Raw genomic sequence first — 6,457 nt, forward strand, 5'->3', positions numbered from 1 at the left:
GAATGTACGCACAATTGTGTTTTGTCTTTTCCCCTATCTTTAAACTGTGGTGCGTGCTAATCCATGTCAAAAAACGTTTGTGTTTCCATTTCCAAAAAAGATCATTCAAGTGCACATTATGCCATTAGGTACAAAGGACTTTTTGTTTGACTTCAGTGAGGGCAGTCCAGATGAGACTTAACGAGTCCTTCTTTTTCAAGACAAAGGAAAGACAGTCCCACCCAACCGAGTCTCACTGATGAACTGGTCTCAAGCAGACAGGTGAAAAGCAAGAAGGGCCCCTGACAAGGATGGAAATAGAGGTTTCCTGACACTTAACCTCATTCAGAAGCTGCCACGTTCTTACTTTTCTGCTAGACCCCTTGATGGTGTATGTTATTAGGCACATGAAAAAAAAATACAGTCATCTTTACAATAACAGAAAGGAAATTCTGTTCCAGAATGAAAAATCTAGAAATATTCTAATATAAATTACTTGATGCATTTGTCCATTTTTTAAATTTGCAGCTTAGACTTTCCTATGAGTTGAAGTTTTAAGTGCATAGATGTTGTGATTACTTCCTTAAATATCAATTTGACTGTGTTTTTGAATGTTTTCAGGAAACATGTTAATCAAATGAGTTTCATAGTTATGTCTTTGTCTGTTTCTTTATGAACAAGTCTATTAATGCATTTTTATTATTGTGTAGAACTGTTTTTAATTACTGTAAAATCTTTAAGATATATTGTCTGAGTTTAACGTGTTTTTTCTAAAATTACACAGTGAAGTTTCAATATTGGTTGTGTACTATACTTTTATTAAGTTACCATACAGCATAAAGCTATGTAATTTGTCACATACATACAGTGAACTACATCAAGGATATGAATTAACACAAGTTGACATGGAGCTCACACTGCACCAACCAAATGTTCAGGATTTACTGTATTTACTCAAAAGAAAAAAAAAACTTTTTATCAGCTGATTACGACAAGGCCCTCCACCAAAACTGGTAAAAATCCATGGTTACCCTAAAAAGACCTGTTTTAACAAGAATTATAATTTTTTGCCTCAATTTTCTTCAGCTTGCACGATCTCAGTTTGGGTCTTGTGTCTTGCAATGGTCCTTTCCTTATCTCAATCACAATGTATATTTTTGTATACAGCAGAACTTCATCTAGTTGATTTAGAAACCTTTTCTGCTATTAAATTCCATTGTAGCTATGCTTGTAATGTGCTGACAAGATTTAAACCATTCTATTTTTTAACTTTTATTAAACAAAAAAACGGGTGCAAAATGGAAGGCACATCACCAACAATGATTTTAATTGTACTCTAGGTTTTCAGGTAAATCTTCCATTAACAGAACTAATCAGATGGCCTAGTTTTGTCTAAAAGCCCTATCCAGCTCCAGATTGGAAGAAGACTTAGACAGGACAGCAACAGACTGTAAAACCACAAACTGTGCTGCCTCGTGCAGCCTGAAGGATGTTCTCATCCACTGCAGCAGAGCAGACAAACCAAAGCACACTATTGGACCATGTCCCACCATCATGGACAGGAGAACATACTTGCAGTCTGGTTCTAATACAGGGCACTACTTAAGTTACATAAATCCTGAGCTGATAATACATGTAGTTTTAGCCAGGTCTAGAATGCAAATAGGTTTCTCACTGTTAAACCCAATAAAGCATTTAACCTGAGCAGGATCCAGTCCAGTGTTACTAAGTATGGTTTTATTCAGTCCGACGCCTTTAAAACACAAGGTTGAGTGGTTGTTCTGGGTGAACCAAGGTGGATGATGGTATTTTTTTCCGTGTTGTGGTGGTTAAGGTATCTCTGTCTTTATGTATGAGTTTGGCCTCCTGAGGGATCATGTTGGGGATGCCGTCAATTATGGGATAGGCAATACCAAGCTCCTCAATCAGCTCATTGGTCTTGTTGCTTTTGTCACAAGCCTAGGTACAACACTATCATTCTTCTTATGATGCACATTGCTTCCAATAATGCTTTCTTCAAATTAGTTATATATTTCAATGTGGAACATTTACATAACATACAACTTTCCCATGGTCACAATGAATCCTAATACATGTTACCAAAATGTGTCTCCAAATAGTATTTGAATAGGTTGAATTTGGTAACTGTTGCCAAATGTGGCGATCCCGTTTTGATTGTGCACCAATTTAGGTGTTTTAACAAAGATTACCCCACAGTAGTTATATACATGGTCACCTATTTTTTTTGTTAACACAGTTTGGTCTATGTTTACATAGACAATCATAAATTGTACATTCATTAAGAATGGTTTAGTGTGTGTACTGTAGAGCCTACACATACTGTACTGGAAGTATGTTAAATTATAGGATGAATTAATATGGAACCTTGGGCTAATTTAATCATTCTCAGTCACATTCCATAGTCATCATATGAGACATTTTACATAAATATTACCATTTAGTTAAAACACATTAATCCTCAGTGGATACTGAGCACACACTACACCATAAGCTTTATATTTAATGTCAACGAAATGATTTAACTGTAACATATTGAAAATTACCATCTACATTTAATACGCACCCATCTGTACCGATGTATAAGACAGACCTTTGAAACTAGGTGAGGTGTGGTGACGTCAGTGCTTAGGCTCAAACGTGGTCGGTAAAGTTAAAAATACATCACAGATTTCCTTCCAGATCAACTACTCTATAGTAAAATGTAAATCACAATTCCATTTTTCTTACAGTAGTAAGGTTAACAAGCTACAAACTCAATTTCATCTAAACGAGCCGTCCCTCAACCTGGAAAATGACATTAGTCTGTACAAACAGCCATTGGAGAGACGGCAGTGAGACGAATGCTCAGCGACCGTCTACAATTCTACAACACCGAAAAGAGATAACAAAATATTATTTAATGATTAAATAGGTAGTTCTTCAAACTTACCTCAATGTTACTTGTCTACTGGTATTGTACTACCCACCTACTTTAAAAAAATAAGCTTATTAGGATTGTGGTGATTGTTGTTTTTCCCAAAAACCATTTAATATTTATAACATGAACGGTGATTCAGGTCTCCAAAAGGGCAACACACATAGAAGCCCCCTGCGGTTTGTACTACAGCACTTACTTTAAATAGCATATGCCTAATTTTGTGGGATTTCTGTTGCCAAAATCTTTAATAAAAGGTCATAAAGCTTCACGTCTTCAAATGACTTCACACATACAGGCCCCCCTGCTGGTTGGACTACCCACTTTTCAAAATAGGTTTATTATAATTTTAGAAACTTTATTGCTAAAAACATGTATTATTGTAATAATTTCCAAAATAATTGTTTGCATACTTACCTCCCTGAACCTCTCAGAAATGATTGACCCAAACCAATTACTTTTCAAAAATAACATGCATACTTTTTTGGTACATTTGTCCTCAAGAATATTATGTTACATAGAGAATATCGACAAATCCAGTGAAGTGGTTCTACTACAACAAATACGTAAAGTTTATATATACACTTTATATAACAAGTGTTAGATCTATCCTAAAGACAGCATGTTGTACACACACTGCACTGACAAAAAACAAACAATTGGTGACATCTTCTGAAAGGTGGGGGACAGACCACACACACACACTAAATGTTGTTGCTAACCTCTTTACTAAACACTTGAAAATAAATGCTTTTCTCGCCTAAATTTTTTGTTCCTAAGTCAGTGTGACACTATGCCTTACTGACAGAGCTAAAGAGGTTAAACAGAGAATTTGTTATGGTGCAGGAAGGAGGACCAAATGCAGAGCAGTAGGAGAGAACTAAAGCAGAGTTTATTGCAGTTAACAGTCCAACCACCACAGGAACAAACCAAAATCCAAGAATCCACAATCCAAAACGGGGGGAAGGCGATGGCAAGGCAGGTAAACGTCAGAAGGAAAAACTCACGGGGAAACAGGAACAAGCAGTCACATCGGGCAGGAAGGCAGGAGAAAGACAAACAACATACCACATGAACTGGCAATGCTGACAGGTCACAGGACGACGGCAACAGGCAACAACAACTAGAATGATCCAACAAGAGACACAGGAAACACTGGGTTAAATACAGGAGTAATGAGGTAACGGGAACAGGTAGACATCAGGTGAATCACATTAGGGCGGGGCTGGACAATCAGACAAACAAAGTGAAGCTAACACCTAGTAACCAACAGACAGAAGCTGACTATCCAAAACAGGAAGTAGAACAACAGCACCTTACCGAATCACAAGACAGAGAACCACACAGGACTGGGGAAAAACAGAGACAAGAACACAGGGAAGCCAAACGGGAAAATAACCCCCAACAAAACCCCAAACCACAACAGATTTTCTATTCCCGTCCAAGTAAATCATCTGTAAAATGATTAAAAACACTACTGAGCATATTCATGGGCTACATACAAACTAGTACCCTATGCTACACTCTCAACTTAAAACAAAAAAATCCAGAAGAAAATGACTCGAAAATGATTTTATATGATTTTATTTCTACAGATATCCATGCAATTTATTTTCTTTCAGAAAAAAGCCCAAAAATGCAAATACAAACTTCTCAAGGAAAAAAAACCCCCTCACTCACACCTAATAACTACATGCACACATTTATAAATAAGTTATCATACATTGATGAAATGGTGAAAGCAATTTACAAGGCCTTACTTTTGCTTTGACACAGCTGGAGCCATTACAGGGTTAGAATTTTCTGGTCAAGTTTGGTATCAATCACTTGTCTCTTATTGGCTAAACGGGAGGCCGGTTTCATAACATCTATTTTAACTAAGGAATAGCTGTCAATCTTTCGCACTTTGCCCCTCTGTAAACCCTGCGACTTGATTGGCTTCCATAGAGCTAACTCAGGTACAGTGACGATTGGCCTATATCAGCTGTCAATCGAATCCTTAGACTCAAAGCGTTCCACTGCTGCAAAGATACAATGTGGCAACCTCCGGCAGACGCATAGCGATCAAAACCAGAAATGATGGACTGTTCAGAATTGTTTACGAGGAAACTTGACCAGATCTACAAGATTGTGAAGGGACCTGGGGCCTGTTGCATGAAACTAGATAAGGGATTAAGCCGGAGTTAAACCAGTTAAGATTAATCCTGGAGTCTCGTGTCAAATCAGCTGCCGTTTGATCCGAAATAAACATGTTAACAGTTATTCCATTGTCTCTTCATTGTGTCTGCTTTATTTTTATTAACATGCATTAGCCTACTTGTCACTATGTCGCGAGTTTGATTTAAACCCTACTACAGTTGTTTAGATTGTTAGAATGGTTGCACTGGCACCCAGATGCGGGTGGACTTTCCCGGTGGACGGTACTGTTTTAGGCTGCCTGGTGTGCGGCCGCTGCACGGTGGCCGCTGCCCAGGTTTTCTGCGAGTCGCGTCGTGTCCCCTCTCTGTAAAAGTAAGATGAGCAGCGCAGCGTCCTTGTTCTCACTTCAGTTTTATACAGACGCGCTTCCGAGATTATGTGCGGTATTATTGTAGCGATATCTCAATGATAATATGGCAGACTGGTCATAGACCATACATTCATGATTTCATTTCTTGTGCTTATCCTTCTCTATAAAAGGACATTTGTGTTCTCCCTTAAATGTAGGCCTAAGGTTTTTTACTATAGCTTACATTGGTTCCATAACCTTCTCATTATTCTCACATCCTTGGACCAATAACGTGGCCTATATACGGTACGTATATAGTGTAGTTTACATTCATCACACCGGGAACACCACAATGCTTCTTAATCTTTTTATTTTGGTACGGTCACTTGTTAGAAGAATAAAAAAACATGAATATTGTTTTACATATGCTCACAGCGTGTATTTAAGTCACTTACTTCTTTTTCTAGTTGTCCCTTTCTGATTGTTCTGTATGAACATTAATTGTACACAGAATTAGATATAGTTTATAGAGATTTGTGCATATGGCTGTAAAACATGTTCTCACGTTGTGAATAAGGCTTTGAAATTAAGCCTATAGTCCGTAGGGTACATTTCCGGAGGAACATTATTCCCTCTGCTCACTTTTAAGGCAAAGGCTAAATAATAATATATTTTATTTATATAGTGCTTGGCTAGTCAAAGACACTTTACAGTAAAACCAGCACATTTATCTCATAAAAACAGAAACATGAAACTAGCATATTTAAAGCAAGTAAAACACGTGTAGCCTACACTTGTAAAATGTGGAGTGACTGTAAGCTAATTATATTTTTACACCCCTCACACATTCGGTCGTGTCCGCTACGTCTGGATTTTCTCTCCGTTTTATAGAACCGATTTAATGTTCATACAGAACAATCAGAAAGGGACAACTAGAAAAAGAAGTAAGTGACTTAAATACACGCTGTGAGCATATGTAAAACAATATTCATGTTTTTTTATTCTTCTAACAAGTGACCGTACCAAAATAAAAAGATTAAGAAGCATTGTGGTGT

This window comes from Etheostoma spectabile, unplaced genomic scaffold (assembly GCF_008692095.1).
Source record: "Etheostoma spectabile isolate EspeVRDwgs_2016 unplaced genomic scaffold, UIUC_Espe_1.0 scaffold456, whole genome shotgun sequence".
Taxonomy (NCBI): Eukaryota; Metazoa; Chordata; class Actinopteri; order Perciformes; family Percidae; genus Etheostoma; species Etheostoma spectabile.